The sequence below is a fragment of the Labeo rohita genome, chromosome 9, assembly GCF_022985175.1.
Source record: "Labeo rohita strain BAU-BD-2019 chromosome 9, IGBB_LRoh.1.0, whole genome shotgun sequence".
NCBI classification, from domain to species: domain Eukaryota; kingdom Metazoa; phylum Chordata; class Actinopteri; order Cypriniformes; family Cyprinidae; genus Labeo; species Labeo rohita.
Genome location: NC_066877.1, coordinates 42,599,005 through 42,624,511, shown reverse-complemented (window position 1 = coordinate 42,624,511; position 25,507 = coordinate 42,599,005). Strand labels below are relative to the sequence as shown.

Genomic DNA, 25,507 nt, shown 5'->3' with positions numbered 1-25,507 from the left:
GTTTTCATTGCCATAGTTTGGCTTATTTCATAGCCTTGTTTCATTTGTTACTTTGGACTGCTCTCTGGTTTTTTGACGTTCTGCCTGTTTATTGTATTACGCTCTTGTCTTGCCCTGGATATCACTGTTTGTTCGAGATCGACCTTGCCTGTCTGACCACGTTCTGTTCAATAAAGCTCGCAATTGGATCTATTCACGCTTCTGACGAGTCACATTACAAGTTGTGACGTACATGGCCATTACGAGCGTGAGAACTAGTGGCAGAAATGGCAGCACCGATCGGTACCGAAAAACCTTCCACCCATTATAGAAAACAGATCAAACAGAATACAGATGAAACAACCATCAAACAAGGAGAAAAAGATGAAGCAGGCAGTAGCAGCAGCACAGGTAAGTGTACATTTACCACACAGTGGTAACATTTCTGCTAGCTAACTGCAAACAATGTAACGTTACTTAGCTAAAGTTTTTTTTTTTTTTTTTAGATGCACCAAAACTTTTTGATTTGTCTATCAGTACAAGAAGCATTTACAAATGTTATTTATTATTTACATGGTTTAAAATAGTGTGTTAAGTGCCTTAAGTCTTAAAAAATACATTTCGATATGAGTAATGTATCATGTATTAAAATATTTAGGGTCAACATGACCCCACAGATTGAAGTCAATGCTAAAAATTAAAACATAACATGGGTTAGGTGATTTGAAAGTGAGACTTCTTTTGCATAATCACCTGATCAGGCCCAAAGCCCTTATTTAATTATATATTTTTTTAAAACCTGCTAATTTCAATGACATTGAAATGATGTAAACCTGTTTCTACAATAATACTGTATGTACTGTTGCATCTAAAGCACAAAATATATCATGATATAAAACAGGCCCAGACAAAAAGCCTTATTTATTTTAGACAGTATAGTTAACTTAATGTTCTGAAATTAAAATTCACTCAAACACATCCTGTTAACAACTGTATCGTTTCAGGAGTGATACAATCCCCAACAGCTGTGCTGTTTGCAAAAAAAATGTTGCACACAGCTCAGTAAGGCAAAGAAAAAAGAAGACCTTCAATCAAAGAAAATTGCTGAGTTGACCAAAGAAAGAGACTCCCTACCAAAGCAGCTGTCAGAATGTAACTAATTTACAATTACATTCATAGTAACTAAACTTCATGTTGATAAGCTATGGCAAACTACTAAAACATACTCTGAAACACCTTAATTTTTGCCTAACTTGGTTTGAAATTATGTCAAACTCACTGGATAAGTACTGGGGCCTTAAAGACGTGATGAAATGTAAGCAGTAACAGATATTTTCTCCTGTATTGTGACACATCCGAATTAAATTAAATGTATACATGGAGTGCTCACAACAAGGTCTATAACATACATTTACAAAACAGGTAGAATTCTCATTTACTCTAAGTCATTTAAATATATTGTTTAAAAATGTGTTCATCTTTTACTTTGTTCGTATTCAAAATTAATGCAACCTCTTAATTTGTCCTTGAAAATTACTGAATCTCATGGTTAAAAAAATAATGGGATCCCTATGTTTGTGAGAGGAAACAAACAGTTTGACTTAAAGAATTAGTCCACCAAAAATACAAAATTCTCATAATTTAAAGTCTTTATGTCTATTTGCACACATCGGCCAAAAAATAAAAGAAAATGGAAAATACATAAGACAAGTGGGCAAGTACAAAATACCAAAACCATGAGGTATTGGAACTGGCCCTAACTTACTTGGGTATAGCAATTCAGCAAAGGAAATTGACAGTAAACACACGGATTTACATTTTCACTATTAAAGTAACAAACGTCATCTCTGACAGTAGAAAAAACTATATATATTTATTCTGATGAGGTCATAACTGTATTTTGGTGTTACATGTCTCAGTATTAAGCTCTCTCTATTTCTCTGTTAAGAAGAAAAATAGTGCTGGGACAGATGTGTCAGCTGACCTCAATGACTCATACTCTTCCAACTCATCAAAGTCATTCAAGCAAGCGGCATCTTACTCCTCTACATCATCTTCCTTGTATTCTTCATCCTCCTCATCTTCTGATTAGCCGAGAAAGAAAGTAAAAAAGCACAAGTACAAGAAAAAGAAGAACCAGAAAGGGAAGAAGAAGAAAGAGAAGATAAGGAAGGAAAGAAACTTTTTAAAGAGAGGTAAGTGGTGTTAGATTTTATTGTCTTTAGCTGAGCAGTTGATGGACCTTTCTCACATTTCCGGGTTTAGTGTTTTCATGACTTTCAATCAAATGAAAAAAATGAGACACACATTGCATTAGCGTTAACTAGTTTTTTGTAACTTGATGAAAAGGTGATATAATACAAAGTATAGTGTTATAAATGTACATATGCTTTTTTTAAAAATCAAAATATGAAAAAATGTCACTGTGTTATGATGATGACCGTAAAAACGCATCATCACAGTCTTGTGAAAAGGGTCCATTGGTGGCTGGATCAGCAATTAGAAGTTAGTGGGAAGAAGTCTTTTCTGAAGCTGTCAGTGTAGATAACTTTTTCAGGAGTGATGTTGTCATGTCTAAGATCTTCTTAAGAAGAGCCTGCAATACACAGGAAAACAGACAAAAATTTTAGGGTTCTTGTAATTATGGGACCTTTGGTTCATAGTACACTTCACTGATACAACTGTCTTGCAACTGGATTTGTCTCAGTGTTTATGGGTTGCTTGGGTTATACTTTTACAAGAAGATACAACTAGTTTGCATATTCTTTCAGGCTGTAAAATGTTCCAGTGTTAACCATATCTTTTTTTGACACACAGTATGTTGATCAAGAAAAGTGTTGATATTAATTTTATTATTGGTCTAGAGTATGTTTTAGTAAAATAATCATTTTAATGTAATGTTACATAATAAAGATTTACAAACATGTATGTCATAATTAACGTCCTGGGGTCAGCTAAGGCGCCGGCGGGAGCACTCGCATATTTTCCAGATGACAGCAAAATGACCTTGAACTGCTCCCTCAATTTTGATTGGACACATAAAAGTAATACATCACCTGAATCTGTAGAAAGTTTACTTTTATTTGTGTACGCTCAACATATCAACAAATGTCTGTGGTTTTTGTAAATAAAGAAAATATACAGGGTGTCCTTTCTGTGCGGCGCTACTGTTATTACAAACATCCACGTGAAAGACGCGCGAAATGAACGCCCACATCATCTCATAAACAAAACAGCAACGTGTTTGCGTCAGATACTTTCGTTTTTGGATTAAGGTGCTGAGAAGAAAAAGCCTTTTCTTTACTCCAGATGAGGACAGGCTGAGAGGAACAGGCTAAGCTTGTTTATCTCATGAACAGAACGTGATCGCGGCAATCACAGCTGACGAGAGGATCGCGTATACAGTGTACAAAAGTGTACAAAGTAATGTTTCTTATTGGCATTAGATAATGTGTTGTTGTGACATAAACTTGAACGCATTAACTAGTTGGACTTTTTGCAAAACTATAATTCCTGACTAAAATGTATGAAATCGAGTGCAAGATTTTGAAATATCATAGGCAACTTTTCAATGCATCTGTAAGGCATCAGGAATGTTTTGTTTCATAAACAAATTGACATTGAAGTAGGGCTAATGTTTAGACGATATAAAAGTAATGTCTAAGAATGCTTAGACCAGTCTTTACTGTTGAATACTCTGTCTGCAAATGTCTAATCAAACGTGTACATAATGTGCTTAATAATAAATTAGTTTCTCAGATGTTGTTTTTGTACTGTATAATAATAAATACAAAGCATGTGTGCATATGATAGCTATAAAATCACATGGGCAGTATTAGCTCCAGGCCTATCAACATGCTCACTGATTTATTCATTTATTTATTTTAGTGACCAGATACCTATATGATTTTTTTTGGGATAGAAATTATAGAACTAATGATTTTATTTAGCAAGGATTCTTTAAATTGCTCCTGATATTAACATGCTCACAGATGTTTTTTTGTTTTGCTTTAGTTGTTTGTGTTCTGATACCTGCACAACAGATGAATCCTGCAAACTTTTCCTCTGAGCACGCTGTACCAACGTCAGATCTTCAACTACACGGATATTCTATTGGTAAAACAAGTTCCTTGACTACTGATGATGAGTTTTGCAAGCACTTAAATATGAGGTATGATTTACTTGTGTTACTTGTTGAACAGAATTCGGAAAACAGTTTTCAGAAATTACATGTCTGTTCACATCTGTGGTTATATCAGTGTGCTTAAAGGGGTTATCCGATGCGAAGTTCACTTTTTCATGCTGTTTGAACATTAATGTGTGTTGGCAGTGTATGTACAAATCTACCCTATAATGATAAAAATCCATGCAGCGGTTTTCAATTAATCTGTAAAAATAATACCCCCTTTTTCAAATCGAGCCGTTCTCAGACGCCTGTCGGTGTGCCTGTGGTTTTTGTCATAAAATAACAGACCACTAGATGGTGCAATTGATATCAGAAATGAGAATTGCAGTTAGCTGAGTAAAATTATGAATGAATAACTCATAGTAGTTCTGCTCTAAGCATGGACAAGTTTTTGAAAAGACAACAAGTGCCAGGTACGTAAAGGAGATGATGAATCTACTTCAAAGATCGCAACTACAACAAAGAGAAGAAAGAGAAAATCTGTTTAAAAAACAATGAATGCTGTTACATAGTACAAAAAATAGTACATAGTAAAGCTGCATGCTTTACTTTTAATGTTTCTACTCTAATACTAACTAGTTCCTTGTTCAGTTTTTTTCAATAAGTTGTCACACACTGAATTTTAATTATTACGTTTTACATAAATCCTTCTGAAGTTGTGTTTATGTTTATATGTAAACGCGGGGGTGGGGCTTGAATTTTTTTTTATTCTGCAAAAGGGGGGCCCGGCAGAAAAAGTTTGGGAACCACTGCCCTAAAGAATCATATCAACTTGTGGAAAATGGGCATCCGATGACCCCTTTAATAATGTGTCGTTGACCTTCATAATGTATGTTTACATTATACTGTGTTATAAATAAAAAAAAAGATAATCTAAAACCCCTCTGAATCTTCTCTCATTGTTTCTTACCTGACAGTCACAGTCTCATTGATGGGCCATTAGGGGAGGGCCTTTTGTCTCTCAGGTGTGAATCACTAAATATTCAGTGCCCATTGTCACTCCCTCGCATATTCCCTTTCGATCACAAAACACGTCTTAGAAAATTTAAATAAGTATATTGTTTTTTGTGAACGTCTGAACGAGATGATTTTCACATCATTTTGTAGAAAAAACTCTAGCCTACCACATCCAGTTCTCAAAAGTCTTGTGCATGAATGTTCTGAATGTGTTTCATGGCCTTATTTCAGTGAAAATTGTAGTTTTTTACTAACCACGCATTAACATTGTTTTCTCAAAAACACAAACATGTACATTAATGTTGCTTGCATATTATTGTAGCCCAATTTGTGCTGATTACAATGTAATCAGACTTTAGCCATTAATATGTTTTTAAGATAATGAAAAAAGCACAAATGTCAGGGCATGTCAAAACTTCTCCAGGGTGCCAAAACACCCTCAGACCCCAGAGGGTTAAATGTTACATTAACAAGAACAGTAGTAAGGCATTTTACAAGGTTATGGATATTTTCACAGCTTGGTAATTCATGTGTTCTTTGTTTGTTTTTGCAGCTGTAAATCCAAAGCACGTTGTAAAGAGACACAAAAAGGTCTTACGTCATTTCAAGCAAGGGAAGAACTTGAGGTGATCTTACAAGGCGGTTGGAGTGGACAGGAACACAGTGGTTGCCAGTGCTGCAATTGCAGAACTTGCCATTGCGTCTCAAAGAAGTATGAAGAACTCCTACAAGGCTACTCCAGAGGCCAGAAGCTGCAGACCTTTATCCAGAAGTGTTCAGATGTTTTAACCAATGATCCTGCACTTTTGTCAGAGGTAGATCAGTTGAAAAAGAACAGAAAGCTTCTCCCCATAATTAAGAGAAAGTAAAAAGTAGGGTACTGTGCCAGTTTGGCAAGCGTTATATGTTTTCATAATAGTTTAGGGGAACAAATTCCCCTTAAACAATTGAGAGTTCAAAGATTGTTACTAAAGTTACCATTTGTCATGTGAAGATTATAGAAATGGTCATTTTTGCGAACCTGCCGGTTACTGTCAGGCATTCACCACAGCCACCTCCACCTGCCAACTCACCAGTAGCACCGCACACCCATTCCTCATCACCGGAGTTCTAATTACGCACACCTGAATACAATCCAACCACGCCCTATATAAGACTCTCTCCCTCAGTCCTTCATTGTCTGGTCTACTGTTCACATCCCCTACGCTAGCTCCAGACCCCATGCTGTGTTTTATTGGACTCCCCCGGGGCTTATGACTGCTTCTCTGCTCACCCCTTTCGGACTTCACTCTACGCATCTTCTCAAAGACTGTCAGATAAGATTCCTATGACATCATTACATCCTGCCTTCTGTGATTTCTCAATCTGTTAATAAAGATCCTATCTGTTTGCACTTACTGCTGCTTCTGGTCTCATCCCTGTTTGTACATGACAGAAGTCCAGACCAACACGAACATGAGCACCAAGGCACCCGCCGCATCCGACCCACTCATGGAACTGTCCCATGGCCATGCCCTCAACATTTGCTGGTGAAGCGGCTGAGTGTAGCGGTTTTCTACTTCAAATCAACTTATACATCCAGATGCAACCCCAACAATTCCCGTCGGAGAACGTTAAAGTCACCTTTTTGATTTCTCTCCTCACCGGTAAGGCTCTACAATGGGAAAAGCTATCTGGAACTCTAATAATCCCATTATAAACTCATTTGAACAGTTTAGTAGTCACTTCTCCGAAGTTTTCAGCACCGCTACAGACACGCTCACAACTTCTGATCAGCTGTTCCGTCTCCACCAAAATTCTTCTTCGGTGAATGAGTACACTCTCCACTTCCGCACGCTGGCAGCGGCTAGTGGTTGGAATGCTGGGCGCCTACCGGCAAGGACTCATCCCAGAGATCTGCGCAGCGATGGCGCTATATGATTTCTCTATTGGGCTGGAGTTCATACTGCTGAACATTCGCTATCTGTCTCTGCTCTGGTTGATTCAGGCTTCTCCGGCAACTTCATCTCACAGGAATGTTTAAACCAACTTTTGTCTCTCACGCCAACGCCATTTTCAAGAGTATGCAGTAAAGACGATCCAGGGAAAACCACTTGGGCATGGGAGGATCCGTCACTCATCACCCTACATCACCCTGCAAATTGGACTGTTTCACTCAGAGGAAATTCGGTTTCTGGTACTGGAGGATTCCACCGTGAGCGTTATCCTGGAAAGCCCATGGCTTCATCAACATCTCCCTGAAGTCCGCTGGGACCCCTGTGACGTCACCCACTTGGAGTGATCGTTGTCATAAGCAGTGTCTTTCCAACATTCCTCGACCACCACCTGTCCCGATTCATCTGTCCTCGACCCAGGTTGAAAGCCCTGAACCAGAGATCCCTCCAGAAATCCTAGCGGAGTATGTGGTGTTCCAGGATGTGTTTAGTAAGCAAGCAGCCACCCATCTTCCACCTCATCGGCCATGGGACTGTGCCATCGAGCTGCTGCCTGGGGCCCAACTACCCAAGGGAAGAATCTATCCTCTGTCCATCCTGGAGCGCCAGGCGATGGAGGAGTATATAGCGGAAGGAAGGATTCATCCAGCCATCCACCTCGCCGGCCGCTTCAAGCTTCTTCTTTGTGGGCAAGAAGGATGGAGGTTTACGTCCCTGCATCGACTACCGTCAACTCAACTCCCAGATCATTCAACAACCATATCCTCTTCCCCTGGTCCCTGCCGCCCTCGAAGAGCTTCGTGGAGCCAAGATCTTCACGAAGTTGGACCTGCGGAGTGTGTATAACCTCGTTCATATACATGCGGGAGACAAGTGGAAGACAGCCTTTATTACACCCACGGGGCACTACGAGTACCAGGTAATGCCGTACAGTTTGTCCATCAGTCCCTCCCGTCTTCCAAACATTTATGAACGAGGTGTTCCGGGAGTTTCTTCATTTTGTGATGGTCTACATTGACGACATTCTGATTTACTTGTGGAAACCAGGCCGAACATTGCCAGCACATCCAGTAGGTCCTCCAGAAACTCCGCCATCGTCGCTTCATCAAAGACTATAGCTCCATCACGGCTCCGTTAACCTCCCTCCTGAGGGATAAACCGAAACATCTCACATGAAAACCCGCTGCCCATGGAGATTTCCAGCGGCTCAAGACCATCTTTTGCACCGCTCCATTATTACATCACCCAGATCCCGAACGTCCCTTCACAGCTGAAGTCGACGCTTCCACCGTCGGAGTTGGAGCGGTGCTCTCTCAAGCGGTTGGCGAGTCTTCTCTCCTCCATCCCTGTGCCTTCTTCTCCTGTAAGCTGTCTCCGGCGGAGCAAAATTATGACGTGGGTAATCGGGAACTGCTGGCCATCAAATTGGCCCTGGAGGAGTGGCATCATTGGCTGAAAGGAGCAACTCATACATTCACCATCATCACTGATCACAAGAACCTCCAATATCTTTGAGAAGCCAAACGTTTAAACCCCCGACAAGCCCGCTGGGCACTCTTCTTGACAAGATTAAATTTCAAGATCACCTACCATTCTGGACCAAAAAACGTTACGGCTGATGCCCTCTCTCACCAATTCTCCATAGATTCACCCTCCAAGCCAGAACCCATCATACCTTCAGACCCGATTGTCAGCCCCATCATTTGTGACGTAGACCGGGAGCAAGCCACCCTCCAGGAGCCAGCTCCGCCGGAATGCCCAGAAGGGAAGATCTATGTGCATCGCTCCCAGCGTCAACCCCTTCTGGGCACAGCTCACCAATCTCCAGGCTCTGGACACCCAGGCAGCAGACGGACCCTCTCGCTCCTTCAAACTCATTACTGGTGGCCCAGTATGCACCGTGATACCATCGGGTACGTCCAAAGCTGCTCAGTCTGTGCCATGTCTAACTCTCCTCGTCAACTGCCCACAGGAAAGCTGATACCACTACCCATCCCGCAGAGGCCCTTGTCCCACCTCGGAGTGGACTTCGTCACGGACCTCCTGAATTCAGAAGGTAACATGTGTTCTGGTCATCGTCGACAAATTCTCCAAATCCTGCAAATTTATTCCATTGAAAGGATAACCAACTGTTCTGGAGACTGCCGAACACCTCTTTCAACATATATTCCGTCACTTCGGTCTCCCGGAGGAGATTGTGTTGGACCAGGGCCTTCAATTCATCTCTCATGTCTGGAAAGCTTCCTTCAAGCTACTTGGTGTCTCTGTTAACCTCTCTTCCGGTTACCATCCACAGACTAATGGCCAGACTGAGAGAAAGATCCAAGAGCTGGAACGATACCTCTGGTCATACTGCCACAAAGCAGGTTCCTCCCATGGGCCGAGTACGCACAAAACTCCCTCCGCCAAGATACCACCGGCTTAACACCCTTCCAGCGCGTACTCGGTTATCAGCCTCCGCTGTTTCCCTGGACGGAGGAACCCTCTAATGTTCCAGCTGTTGACCACTGGTTTCGAGAGAACGGGAGAGTGTGAGACTCAGCACACCATCATCTACAGCGGGCAGTTCGCTGACATAAGAGCTTCGCCGTTGCAGAAGGAGGGCAGCGCCCTGCCGCAAGCTGAGTCCCCGCTACATTGGTCCATTCCGAATCCTGAGGCAGATCAATGATGTGACATTCTGGCTTCAGCTCCCACCCAGGTACCGCATTCACCCCACCTTCCACGTCTCTCTTCTAAAACCATTTTCTCCCTCTGCCACAGACACCCCTGGAGCTGAAGCGGAACCCCCTCCTCCGGAAGTCCTGGACCAGCCTTCCATCTACACGGTTCACGAGATCCTGGACTCACGGCGTCGAGGGGGCCGCCTGGAATACCTCATCGACTGGGAGGGGTATGGTCCTGAAGAATGATCCTGGGTGTCCTGAGAGGATGTACTTGACCCTACCTTACTGCTGGAATTCCATCGCAGCCACCTGATCGCCCTGCCCCTCGCAGTCGCGGCCGTCCTCGGCGTCGTGTTAGGGCATCGGGAGCCGACCCCCGAGGAGGGGGCAATGTCAGGCCTTCACCACAGCCTCCTCCACCTGCCACCTCACCAGTAGTACCGCCCACCCGTTCCTCATCACCGGAGTTAATTACGCACACCTGAATCCAATCCAACCACGGCCTATATATGACTCTCTCCCTCAGTCCTTCACTGTCTGGTCTACCGTTCACATCCCCTATGCTAGCTCCAGACCCCATGCTGTGTTCTGTTGGACTCCCCGGTGCTTATGACTGCTTCTCTGCTCACCCCTTCAGACTTCACTCTATGAATCTTCTCAAGGACTGTCAGATAAGATTCCTACGACATCATTACATCCTGCCTTCTGTGATTTCTTAATCTGTTAATAAAGATCCTATCTGTTTGCACTTACTGCTGCTTCTGGTCTCATCCCTGTATGTACGTGACAGTTACAGGTTGTGTGGATGTGTTTGGAAGGGTTGGGGGTTTACAAAATTTGTTATAACTTGTTACATTCAATAGAAAATGTTATTTTGAACCTGCATGGTTGAAATAAATGTTATTCTGCCATCACCTTTAAGCATTATTTCCTCATACTTGTACAAGGTTAAAGAGTGATTGTTTTGCAGCTTACAGTAATCATCTTTACAAAGAGTTGCAGATGATTTACATATTGACATATTTCCATTGTAATAGGTGAGGAATAGCAGAAATTATTTATATTTTTCTAATTTGTATGCGTTACAGTAATTAGGGGATGCAGAGTTGTGTTGCAAGTGTTGTAAATGCCTTGTATACATCTACAGATCATTTGTAACAGGTAAGGAAGATCTACAAATGATGAGTAAAACATTTACAAGTGATGAGTAGTTTACACTTTAGATTAGGGGATGCAGAAAGGGTTGTAAATGCCTTGTATACACCTACAGATCATTTGTAACAGGTAAGAAAGATCTACGAATGATGAGTAAAACGTGTACTGCAATGTAAGGGCTGACTACTGCAATATACATGTCTTCTCTGACACATGGAGTATTTTAACGCTGTACACCTGATGTGATCTTCAGTGGGAGGTGGAACTGGTTCACATTATCACTAGATCCCACACACTCCAAGACTATGCTAATGAAAGAAAAGGTTTAACACAACCCGCTGTAATGCCCTAACTGTAAGTCATTTACACATGTTGATTCTGTCATGATATCTGAAGGAGGACTCAAATGCAGAAAGAGTGTTAATGCTTTATTAGTGAAAATGGCTGACAGGACAAGAGATGGTGAGGCAGGGAGTAACACAGTCCAAACAATAGGCAGGGAGAGACTCGTAGACAGGCTGGTGAATGGGCACAGAGTCCAGTCCAGAAAGACAGACCACCAGAGGGGAGAGTAGGCAGCAAAACTGGAGGCCGGTTGGAGCAACAGTGGCCTGACAGGAACCTGAGGCGCCGCCCCTCCACACTCGTGATCCCACAGGCTCTGCAGACGTCTAGCTGTGAGGCAGATGGAGAAAGCAGACTAGGAGCTCAGCCTGCAGGACTGGACTGGACGAGACGAGACAAAGACTGACAAGAAAAGGTGTTAAGTGAACAATCAGGCAAGAAATAATCGGTATCACAAATGGTAAGACAAGCTAGCGAACATAGACCACGCACAACAAACAGCAAGGTTGAACAATGAACTGGCAAAACAAAAGGGAAAGGGAGAACAATATAAAGGTGCAGAGAACATGAGGAACAGGTGACAACACTCAGACAAACGAGAGAGGAACACAAGGACCAGGTGACAACACTCAGACTAACAAGAGCTAAACAAGGGGGCGTGGCAAAGGGTAACAAGGAGGCAGGACAAGGGGAGCACATGGCAAACAACAACAAAGACAGAGCCATGTGCTCAGACACAACACAAACATAGAAACATGAAACAAAGACAACACAGACAAGACTGTCAGGGGAGAACCCCGACAGATTCACTTGACAACAAATACTTTATTATTCTTTAAAAAAAAAAAAGGGAGAGCTTTAGCATAATTGCATTTTTGTGCTTTTTAACAGACCAGCTTACAACTTTACCAAAGTATACATAAATTATATACTGATCATTTACTAATGGTTTGATCATCATTTGTTCATATTTGACACGTTTATTGTGTATACAATGTTATTTCAATGATTTATAAGTAATTAATAGCATATTAAATAGTAACTTAATAAGAATTTACTTAGGATCTGTTTGATCATTTCATAATATGCTATTTTTTAAAGATAAATAACAACATATTTGTAAATTATTAGCATAATAATAATTTGTGAACGTACAGTCATGATTTGTAAATGATTAGTTCATCATCTAATCACTTGTAAATGATTTATAATTTAATCTACAATACATATACAAAAATATTAACATCATTTATTAATCATTTTTGAATGCATAATCATGTGTTGTGAATGATTAGTTCATCATTAACTAATCACTTGTAAATGACTTGTAAAATGTATTAACAAAACATACACAAACTGTTAGCATATCACTTGTTAATCATTTATGAATGTTTTGTAAATAATTAGTTTATCATTAACTAATCACTTATAAATGCCTTACAACAGAACGTTATTATAAAGTGTTACCAACTGAAAACTCCTTCTGAGGGCCCATAAGCTCCATGTGGTCTTGGGACCAAGTAAATGTTCACTGCCTTCAATGCAGAGTAAAGCTAAACCTGGCAAGGAAACCTACTGTTACAAGTGCTCACGCCTTGGCTTCACTTCTTGTACATGTCCAGATTGCAACTCACTTTCCAGAATCCTGGAAACCTGTCCTTCCATGTGGAAGATCCCGCATCACCTTTTTTTTTGGAACACTCCATTTAGAGTTAAGATTAACCTTCATGGCCAGGTCTTAGATGCTACACTTGACACTGATGCATCACTATCTGCAGTGCAAGCAGACGTTGTTCAGAATCAAGCCAAACTGAAGGTTAATGTTAAACCATGGTCTGCTCCCCCAATCCAACTAGCAGATGGTGGGGCGTGCCAACCCTTAGGGCTGACATGGTTGGCTTTTGGTTTCATGGGGCAACGTTTGCCATTGTCCCACGCTTACTCTTAACCTTGGTCTTGGGGATTCTTCATGTTGCGTGCATCCATCACCATTCACATCCCATCCAGAACTGTTGTTATAGGCAATGATCCTTTCTTATTGGAGGAGCTGGAAGGCAGGGAAGTGCAGGAGTCGGAACATAGTTTATTGTTTATGGAAGTCCCATCTTCCGCACTTCAGGAAAAGGTTGAGGAGGGGTGTCTGAATACTGCTGAGAAAGAACAGCTGTTAAAGCTACTTGAAAGTTTTTCCAGCCTCTTCGATGGTCACCTGGGTCACACATCACTGATTGAGCACTCAATACACACGGGAAAGGCAAAGCCAGTTCACCTTTGCCTGTATTGGACCTCCCCAGCCAATAAGCAGTTGATTGAGGATCAAATGGAAAAAATGTTGAACTATGGCATAATTGAACTGGCTACGGGTTCTTGGGCCACCCCCGTTTGATTGTTCAGAAACCTTGTGATGAACCATGATTTTGTGTGGACTATTGTGGATTGAACCAGCTCACCGTAAAGGACTCTTATCCATTACCAAGAATTGATGAGTCACTTGACTTCCTTTCTAGAGGGAAATTTTTGACCACAATCAACCTTGCTCGGGGATACTGGCAAGTCTCCATGGCAGAAGATGCAAAACCTAAGACTGCATTTGTTTCACACTGTGGCCTTTTTCAGTTCCTTGTGCTTCCATTTGGTCTGTGCAATGCACCAGCGACCTTTCAAAGACTAATGAATAGCGTATTGTCTGGTCTTATTTATAGGTGCTGTGCAGTCTACCTGGACGACATTGTTGTGGCTTCATCCACTTTCAAGCAACATCTCGAGGACCTCAAGGAAGTCCTTTCATGGCTCAAGTCTGCCGCATCGACCATTAAACTGGCCAAATGTCAGTTTTGTCACAGCGAGCTCACCTTCTTGGGGTACCATGTCTGTCCAAGTGGCGTCCTGCCGGACCAAGACAAAGTGAAGGCTGTTATGGACTTTAAAACCCCTGTTAATGTGAAGCAAGTGAGGCAGTCTTTGGGCCTATCGGGCTATTACCGTCGGTTTATACAGGACTACACATGCCACGCTGAACCACTGTTCACGCTCACTAAAAATTATACTCCTTTTGTGTGAGACAGTGTCTGCCAAGACGGCATGGATCTTCTGAAACAAAAATTAACTTCAGCTCCCGTACTAAGTTTTCCTGACTTTACTCTACCTTTCTTCATTAATGCCGATGCTTGTGATGCGGGACTAGGAGCCGCACTGATGCAAAAAGATCTGCATGACAGAGAAGTTGCTGTGGCGTACGCTAGTCGGGCCCAGCATAAATCAGAGAAACCTTAATCCACACCCAAGAAAGAATGTCTGGCCATCATTTGGGCCCTTGAGCACTTTAGGCCTTACATCGAGGGTCTCCATGTCATAATCTTCACTGACCACAGTGGGCTCAAGTGGTTGATGTCCCGTCCCAATCCCACCGGCCACCTTGCTCATTGGTCACTCCACCTTCATGACTTTGATTTCGATGTTGCCCACAAGCCGGGATCTTGAAATAAAGTGCCTGATGCATTGTCAAGGAATCCTGTAACAGATGATGTCCCACCACTGGATCTCCTTCAGGACTATGCTGTGATTGGTGGTCTTGATCTTCGTACACTACCTTCAGTAACACTCACAGATCGATCTCATGTCAGACAATTACAACTTGATAATCCAATCACAGGGGATCTCCTCCGTAAAATGGAGGTGGCACTCCAACGGGAGAGCGATGAAGAGGATTGCTCTCAGTATTCCATTCACGATGGCCTGTTGTACTTTAACGATCCTAAACCTGCTTGTGGCATCCACCTTTTGAAATGTTTAAAGCTGTATGCTTCTGCGTCTCTCAGAGGTACCTTGCTGAGGTATTACCACGATCACCCAACTGCAGGTCATCTAGGGATAACAAAGACCTTGGCTTGACTGAAACTTAGGTTTTTCTGTCCTAAAATGGTGTCTGAGGTGAAGAAATATGTAACCTCTTGCACGGTTTGCCAACTAACAAAACCAAGTCAGAGAAAACCTGCTAGTCTAATGATCCCAATTCGGCCCCAGAAATCTTGGTAGTACGTTGGGGTGGATTTTGTTGGCCCCTTGTGCCTGTGGCAATGTTTATATCTTGGTTTTTGTTGATTATTTTTCAAAGTGGGTCGAGATCGTGGCAGTGAGAGAAGCTACTGTTCAAGTTGCAGAAAGCAAATTGCTGAGTGAAGTGTTCCCGTCACGGGGCCCCAAATTATCTTATTTCAGACAGAGGTTCTCCTTTTGTGAGCAACCTATTCGAACGAGTGCTCACTTTCCTGGGAACAGAACATCACCTCACACCGGCATATCATCCACAGACAAATGCCACCGAGAGGGTGAACCAGACTCTCAAGACAGCAATTCGAGCATACGTGGATGATAAACACACCACCTGGGACCGTTATATTCCACAAATTTGTTTTGCACTATGAACAGCACCTCATGAGAGTACGGGTCAAACCCTGTACATGATGTTGTATGGAAGGGAGTTGAACACTTCATTGGACCTGGTGACTCAGCCTGTTTGGGATGGAATGGAGGAAACTGAAATTCCTTATCCCAAGAGCTTAAGATTGCCATTGCAAGAGACACATGACCATGCAAGGGCAGCTTTGGAAGCCAGTCACAACAGACGGAAGCAGCACTATGACAAAAGATGTCGCTCTGTTTTTTATGACATTGGTGACCTTGTCAGAGTGAAAACCCACCCTAAATCACCCTATGAATATTTGTTTTTTAAATGACTGCTGCCTGCCCCGACCTTATGCACATTTTTGGATTACAATTTGCCTTGGCTATATTGTTGTTTGCTGGTGATTGACTCTGCCTGTACGACCATGATTAAAATAAAACTGCAGATGGATCCTCACTCCGCTGACGCTTCGTTACAGGCATAGTTTGTGGCAGTTTTTCTGAAAACGCCAAAAAGAACTTCAATTACTCGATTGTTTTTGATCGTACAGATAAGAGCAATACATCAATCGAATATGTAAGGAATCTACTTTTATTTGTGTACACTCATAATAACAACAACACTCTGTGGTTTTGTGAAATAAAGCAAACAAACCGGGTATGCAGTCTGCTGCATTGTTCTCTGTGACCATCATTGAGAAATGCGTCACTAAAATGAACTAAAACTCAACGAATACTCAACACAGAGACATGAGAGATATATCTATAGAAAGCCTGACATGTCTACTTTTAAATGAAGTAAGTCTTATTAAAACAAATATCATGTGTTAAAGTAATCTGTATGAAACCAACCCCATGTCCAGTCTTTCTCGTCAGACCTAATTATTTTTAATTTGATCACGCCCACGAGCTACTAACACTTTTGATATTATAATCAGCCACGTAAAGGCACAAGCGGCGTACCACCCACATCAACATAAATAAAGCAGCGAGACTTGACTTCATTGTTTATCTCGGCTACTTGCATCTTGTTACTGGAAGAAGACGCGCTGTGAGGAGTAAGATTTATATTTCCCTCAGAGGAAGAACGCGATGCCACTCACGGTGAGGTTCACCAAAGGAGTAAGTCTTTCTTTTATTAGCCTACTTACGTTAGTTGTTGTGTTACTGTGACATAACTTGTACACATTATAGTAGTTAGATTTTTTCCAAACTATAATTCCTGACTACATGTGCAGTCAAGTGAAACGTTATGAAGTATGTTTCATTTCATTGCATCAAAATGTTTCATGACTCCAGGATGTTTTTAATGTTCTATAAAATAAAAATGACGCAATATGAAAGTAATAGTGTTTACACTGTAACACTGAATGATAGTCTAAGATTGTTTTGACAAAATTACTGTCATATACTGTGTTCACGAATAGATGTTTATAGCGTGCTTAACCATAATAAATTAGTTTCCCAGACATAAAATGGTTTTGTATTGTATAATACATACAAAGCATGCTTGTGTTTATGACTATAAAATCATATTTATTTATTTATTGTATAACAATAGGATAATATTAGTTAATTATTAATACTCTGTTCATGAATAGATGTTTAACGTGCTAAACAATAATAATTAGTTTCTCAGATATATAATGCCATTTTTTTAAGATAGTATAAAGCATGCGTGTGTCACACCCCTCTAGACTGTTTAGTTGGTTTCTCCCTCTGTTGCCCATATTTGGTCATTCCTGTTCCTGTCCTTGTCAAGTCATTATTAGTTAATCACCCACACCTGTCTGTGTTCATTATCCTGTCTTTATAAGTTGTATTCAGTTCAGTGTTTGTCGTTGGATCTTAAAGTTAGGTTGGTGTGTGTTTCCCTGCTGTTCCTGTCTGGAGTTACCATTTGTGGATGTTATTAAAGACCTTTTTGTTATATTTCACCTTCCTACGTCTCCTTCTACACACAGTGTGACAGAAGATCTGACCTAAATATATGGAAGTTGCCTCTCGCTTCTCTGCCCTAGCCCATAGAGATCTCCCATTCGTGGAGTATACCTGGGAGTTCTGCGGGCTGGCAATGAGATCAGGGCTGGACGACGCCACCATCAACTCTCTGTTCTGGAATGGGGCCAATTACTACCGTCCTGTGGACCTCCCAGACACCACAGGACTGAGCTGGAAGGAAGGGATCCTCTGGTGTCTAGAGAGTGTCCGGCCCCAATCCAGAACCAGCCCACTGGCGCACCCAGAGGCCAGCCAACCCACACCCCAACTCACGGAGACAGAGCCCGAGCCCACCATGGACAGAGAGCCAGAGCCGAGAGCGACAGAGCCATCACCAATGGGAGTGACAGCGCAAGAGATCACTATGGAGCCTGAGCCTATCGAGTCCGACCAGGTGTGAGAGCCGGCCACAATGCCTGCGACGGTGGATGTTCCAGTGGGGGGTGAGGGTGCTGAGGACAGCACTGCCCACTGCACCACTGAGGGTGAGCGATGTCTGGATCTGGGACATTTAAATGTGGAACAAGATTTGATTGATTTCTCTGAGAATATATATGTGGAACTACCTGCCTACCCTGAACTTTCTGCCTGCCTGGATTTACCACCCACCTTCCGCCTGGCTCCTCCTGCTCCGAGTCCCTTCTGTCTCCTCCCTGGCTCTTCCCTCCGTCAGACCCGCCCTGGATCCGTCTGTCTCCTCCCTGGCTCCTCCCTCTGTCGTCACCACCCTGGACTTTGTTTGTTGTCCTCCTCCTGGGAGTCCGTCCTCCGTCTGAGCCTCCTCCTACACTGACTTTTTGTTACCTTCCCATGTCCACTTCTCTGTTTTTGTTTTTTCTACGGCGCAAGGTTGCGCCTTCTGGGAGGGGGGAGTAATGTCACACTCCTGTGGACTGTTTAGTTGGTTTCTCCCTCTGTTGCCCATATTTGGTCATTCCTGTTCCTGTCCTTGTCAAGTCATTATTAGGTAATCACCCACACCTGTCTGTGTTCATTATCCTGTCTTTATAAGTTGTATTCAGTTCAGTGTTTGTCGTCTGATCTTAAAATTATGTTGGTGTGTGTTTCCCTGCTGTTCCTGTCTGGAGTTACAATTTGTGGATGTAATGAAATACTTTTTTGTTATATTTCGCCTTCCTACGTCTCCTTCAAAACACAAGCATGACAGTGTGAGTCTATGACTACAAAATCATACTATATGTACATATTACAGATGCTCCTGGTATTAACATGCTTACAGATGTTTTTTTTTTTCCCTAGTGATCTGATACCTGCACCACAGATGAATGCTACATGAATGCCACATGAAGAGTGCTGTACCAACATCAGATGTATAACTACACTGATATTTCATTGTAAAACAATTTCCTGGACTACTGATGAGTTTTGTTTCTTAAATTCATGGAAAGAAGCAGCAATCGCTTAAATATGAGGTATAATTTACTTGTTTCACTTGTTGAACAGAATCCAGAAAACAGTTTTCAGGAATGACACAAAGTCTGTTCACATCCCTGTACATGTAACATCAGTGTAGTCAATAATGTGCTTTTGACCTTCATTATGTATGTTTTGATGATACTGTGTTGTAAATAAAATACAAATAGTCTAAAACTCCATTCTTTCAATCTCGCATTGTTTCTACCTGACAGTCAGTCTCATTGATGGGCCATTAGGGAATTGCCTTTTGTCTCTCAGGTGTGAATCACTAAATATTCATGGCCGTTGTCACTCCCTCGCATATTCCCTTTCGATCACAAAACACGTCTTAGAAAATTTAAATCAATATATTGTTTTCTGTAAACGAGTGAATGAGATGATTTTCACATCATTTTGTAGAAAAAACTCTAGACTACCACATCCAGTTCTCAAAAGTCTTGTGAACAAATGTTCTGAATGAGTTTCATGGCCTAACCACGCATAAACGTTGTTTTCTCAAAAACACAAACATGTACATTAATGTTGCTTACATATTATTGTAGCCCAGTTTGTCATTAATATGTTTTTAAGATACTGAAAAAAGCACAAATGTCAGGGCATGCCAAAACACCCTCAGACCCCAGAGGGTTAACTTAACGAGTTATCCAGTTCAAAGCGTTACAGTGTCAATGATTGTCTTCTGGACCATTGTCATGTCAGCAGTCTTCTCCATTACTGTGGTTTCAAAGAACAAGAGATACCTGGAATTTATACTGTAGGGATGGACATTTATTGAAACTCAAATGTAAATATTTTGATATTTTGAGATTCTGGATTTTTGACTTTCATGAGCTGTAAGCTCTAATCATCAAAATTAAAACAAAAAAACTTTAGAAATGTTTTACTTTACATTTAAAGGGGTCATCGGATGCCCATTTTAAGTTGATATGATTCTTTAGGGTCTCAACGAAAAGTCTATAATATACTTTGGTTAAAAATTCTCAATAACCCTAACCCTAACCCTTTTTACCTTGCCAAAATCAGCTCTGCAAAAATCATCTCATTCTGGTCGAGGCTGCTTTAAATGCAAATGAGCTCTGCTTGTCCCGCCCCTCTCTTCTCTCTGTAGAAAGACGAGCTTGTTTACTTTAGCCATGTTTAGCCGCTAAACTTGCTAACTAGCACTTTATTAGGAAAGACGATTGCAAAGATTCATGATGGGAGCCATGGATGAGTTTTAATTGGTGGCACCCAGAATGCATTGCAACATGCTTTTTGATGGTCACCATTGTTGAGGTTCTCACGCTGATTCTTGATGTATGTGTGCTTAAACATAAGCTTTTTTCCTTTCTTTATTTTAATTGAAAGAGCATTTAAAAATCTTTGCTTATGATGATAATTCCAAAGTTAACCCTGTACAACCACAGTATGCTGTAATCAATAAGGTAACACACAGATTCAGATCAAATGATAAAGATGTTAAAGCATAACCAACACCACACAAACATCTTTGGCTTGTCTAGCTGTTACAACTCAGTTACAGCAGCCAAACAAGATCTAATGTAAATTTAAAAAAAAAAAAAAAAAAAAGCCAAGTGTCCAGAGCCCAGCTAAAGCAAACACTGACCACTGTAATGGTAAGATAAAAATTATTTTCTCCTTCAGTGATTCTGTTTGTTAACATCAAGTGTCTTCAACAACTCTGTTTTGGGGGGCTGAAAACACAAGCTTTTGAACATGATGCCTGTATCATCTCCATGTACCCAAAATGTGAATTTGTGAAAAAGATGACATCATGTGCATGTGTATTATGTTTTTGAAGGGTGTTTCTTGATCGCCAGCTACTGGCCTGGCATGCATAACAGTATTCATTAGCATAGTGCTTTTTTGTTTCCAATGAAACCAGTATTTTTGTTTAAATTTTACTTATTTTTTTTGTGCAGTTTTACTCCTTTTGAATGGCTAATTTGTAAGCATCTCATTTGATTAATTCTAATTAATTCTTATGTGTTAAATTTTATTCATAATATTGCTTGTAATCTGTTGACACAATTTTATTGAGTAAATATAGTGTATCACTTTTTACAGTGTTGAGTATCTAAAGCACACTTACAGTATACAAAGGATTGGTATAACATTTCTGTACAGCACAATAAAGAATTTAGCTTAAAGCACATTTTAAATTCTTCATTCTAATGAAGAGCATGTTTTAGATGGTGTAAAACTAGATTCTGTTATTCTTATCCAGTTTGGCTATACTGTACGCACCATTCAGTCCCTTTCTACGTTATTTGGGAGAGGTATGACAAATGCACTGACCTGTAATTTTACCATTACACATTTTCTTTTAAATGAGTCAGTGTTCACAGCATACATGTGATTGGTTTCAGACACCTCATACACAAACTTGGATGAAATATTCAATTGAATGTCTCAACACAATGGTCTTCTTGACTTCACAAGCTTCTGCATGACTACACAGCTATTTTTTTCACCATCACTGTCTGAGGCACTGTTCCTGTCAGTTTCAAAAGAAACTAAGCTCAAGACTTTACATAAGGTCCCATCTTTTAATTATTTATTTTCTTTAATCTGCTGTAACCTTCTTCATAATGGAGTGTCTCACCAATTGGGAAACGACTGTAGGATGAACATTTACACACTTTACCACCATTCAGTTCTTCAATGACAAGGACATGTGAGTGCTGCACATACACTGTCAGAAAGAGGACCAAACACAGTGACATTTCCACTCAGAATTTTCCCTTTATAATTCATTGAATTACTATACTGCAGTTGGGAGAAGAGGTCTTTCAGTTTATTGTCTGTGTTGACTAAGCATTTTTCCACCCTTTTTTGCAGACTCTTCCACCTAAGGAATGTCTTTACTATTTGAACAGGGACGTGTAGTCCCGCTGAAGTACTTTAATAAAGTACCATTGAAAGATTCAAATGAAAATGTTGATGTTGCCCACAAAGGACCCCAGTTCCTAACACTTTCAGCGAGGTGTGTCAACAGATGTACATTGAATGACACATTCTTAATACCATACAGCACCTCAAACTGAATCACAAACTTCTTCAGTGCTATTTCCTCTACACTGACTGCACAGTTTCACCTGCTGCTGAAGAAGTATATGCAAAGCAAGAACTAAAAGAAACAGGTGGTTCCAATACTTCATTAGAACACCATCCAGAATAGGCAAAGAATAGAAAAGAAGAAATGACCGCCATTCTGATGCTGTCCAATATTTTTCTGATGCTTTTCCAATGTTAAATGGTCTCATGATAGAATCATCAGTTATTTTAGTAACAGTTATTTATTTTTTATTTTAATGGTTATTTTAGTTTAATGCTTATTTTGCTTTGTGAACATGCTGTGGAGCATACTGGTTTGTCGATTTGATTTGTAGTTACAACAATTATGGATTTAAATTTGATTTAGAGTGCAGAATCTGTTTTGACAGTTACTCCACAATCATTTGTGTTTACCTGTGATGTACTGCTTTGAGACTCTACAACTCTCTCTGGCAGTCTCTGGGTGGCATCAGATTGACTGCAAGTAGTCTCATCACAGTGAAGTTCAGTTAAAGTTGTCTGTATGATTAATAACAAACAAAACAAATGTCAGTTGTATGTTTTGCATTGAAATAAGAACACCTACGGAATACTAAGCCTAATCAGTTTTGACAAACACGTTTGTTTCACTATATAACCTCTACCTACAAATATTCTCATCAAAAATACTAAATCTGAGTGCAAACATGTTTTGATTGATTTAGAAGTCTTGTCAACTAGTGAGGACCAGTAAAATCTCCTGGGGAGCATTAGACTGAGAGAAATTCCCCTCATTGCCTGCATGATCACGTAAGGCTCTCTGTATTATTGTATATATAGAAAAGTACAGAAAATGAGCAATTTACAAACCCATCAAAAATTTAGACAATGAATGTGAGAACTCATTCATAATTCTTACATGTATTACATATCAAGTGATATAACCTGTGAAACGTGAGATTTTAAATAATTTAATAATTTAAATTAAACTGCATCTAGGATATTTACAAGTGGAAACATACTCACCTGCAGCACTGGTTTTCTACATGTGGTAAGGGTTGCCTTGTTAAAGGACTGATTTATTTTCTAAAACAAAAATGAAGTAACATATTATTACATTTATAAATTAAATGTATAACTTGTTTGTGTGTTTGTAAAGTAAATTTATTAAATTTATAAATTATATTAAAAATATTAGCATCAGCACTGTACTAACTGCATAACAATATGAAACAAGAAGAGAGAGAAAGAGAGAGAGAGAGAGAGAGAGAGAGAGAGAGAAAAAAACAAATTCTTACCTTTGACTGTGTGCAGAAAGAGTTTGGGTGTTGTTTTATGTTCTCTTTTTCTAAGAAAACTTTATAGGCTGTTCTATGTGAAACCTGGCATATTAAATGAGATGTTAATCAGTGTTACACTCTATACCTACTTTAACATCAACTAAAAGCATTTAGCCTTCTACTGGTGATAATAATAAAAATTTTAATAATAACAGTAGTAGTAGTAGTAGTACAATAATAGAACATAATACAACAAAACAACAGCAACAAACTAATAATAATAGCAATAATCTAATAATAATTATAAGTAATAATAATAATAATTACCTACCTTTTTTGTTTGTAAATACTTTGTTGCCTTTGCAGGTTCAGGGTCATCGTTGCTTATGTATGTTTCGTACTTCCTTTTTGAACGATTCATAATTGGCTTACTGCTAACAATTTGTAAATTCTCCTGTAATTACCGCTCAAATTTCCCGGTTAAAGTTTGAATATAAATCTGCCATGACATGATTGCGTCCATCCAGGCAAACGTTACGTAATTGGCCACGTTCAGACAGAACAACAAACTAACGCATGTGGGCATTTGATTTGAATCCTGGCAAGATGGACATTTTAATATTACTATAAGTTTTGATAAAATGATAAATGTAAAAGAAAAAGAAAGAAAAAGACATCAGCACATTTTTTTCGATTTCTTTTTTAAGTTAACTTAAACTTTATTTTCTAAAACGATTTCGACTTGATTTCCAGAAACCTGTGGCAAACCAGTAAACTGTTTTGACATAATGAGCAAGACTCAGAGGAAAGGAAAGGTTAGTCAAGTACTTTCATGTTATCATTTTGATAATTATACACCCTTTCCCCCTCCCCGCAGCATCATGTAACGTTACATGTCACTTTTTCAGGTGAACAGTCTTTTCAGAAGTTTTAGCTTACGTTTAAGAAGTTGGCCACAAACATATTCAATTAAAGTAACGTTACAGTTGATGACTTGACATTTAAAAAGTGTGTCAAGAAACTGTGATCCAAATGTGTCATTCCATTATGTTTACATGTCAACTGCTTCTAATTAAGGTTCTCTTCAAAACTTCACATATGGAAGCTACTAACCTATGAACCTATGAAGGCATGTGCATTTTTGCGTACAGTTAATTTTAAATCAATACATACCTAAGTATTAACCTTTAGAAGTTCCCCCTGCTAAATGAATCAGTGTGTGTGTGTGTATTCTTTTCAGCACTTTTTAAAAACAATTTTTACATTTCAGGCACTTAAACTGATGGATTCATCCTCTGAACCAAAGAAAGTACAATTTGGAATTTTACAAAATACCAGTGAAATTTATGAGACATATAGAGTTATGTTGCAATGACAGATGAAATATTTAGTGCAAAGTATTATCGTTATTCCGTTCAATACAATAGCTGTAGATAATGCTTTAACTTAAAACCAAAGTCCCTTTCAAGGAAATTCTGTTCACTCGGCAGCTATATTTGCAACGCCTCCGGGCAGTTAATGCAAGACCAAGTCCTATCTAAATGAGGGAGGGAATCCTGAAATCTCAAAAATAGCTCACTGAACTCACAATTATATTACATATTTGAGATCAGCAGCACAATCTGACATGAACTTTCCCAATAAATGTTGTTTCTTATGCTCAAATAGTGTTTAAAAAGCCTGACCTAATGATTAGGGAGTCGGGCTTGTAACCGAAAGGTTGTGGGATCAAGTCCCAGGTCCGGCAGGGATTGAAAGTGGTGGGAGTGAATAACCAGTACTCTCTCCACCCTCAAAACCATGACTGAGGTGAGTCCCTTGAGCAAGGCACTAAACCCCCAACTACTAACTATTGTGTGTGCACTTGGATGGGTTAAATGCGGAGCACAAATACTGAGTATGGGTCACTATATTTGGCGTCATGTCATGTCATGTCATGTCATGTCATGTCATGTCATTTCCTTCCAATGTGCAGTTATAACAAACTTATCTCTAAGTCTCAGGTTTCTGTGGGAACTGAAGCTTCTAATGGTCACTGCAGTGACTATTGCACCATATTGTGCTTTGCAGTTTCTCCCATTCATAAATATGGGAATAAACCATCTTTGTATTTTTATAGTCTTTGTA

General features: G+C 40.2%; 1 pseudogene; it reads left to right on the top strand.

The window, feature by feature from the left end:
- The first annotated feature begins 266 nt into the window (after positions 1 to 266).
- LOC127171293 (coiled-coil domain-containing protein 106-like) lies at positions 267 to 5,991 on the top strand (annotated as a pseudogene).
- Positions 5,992 to 25,507: the final 19,516 nt, after the last annotated feature.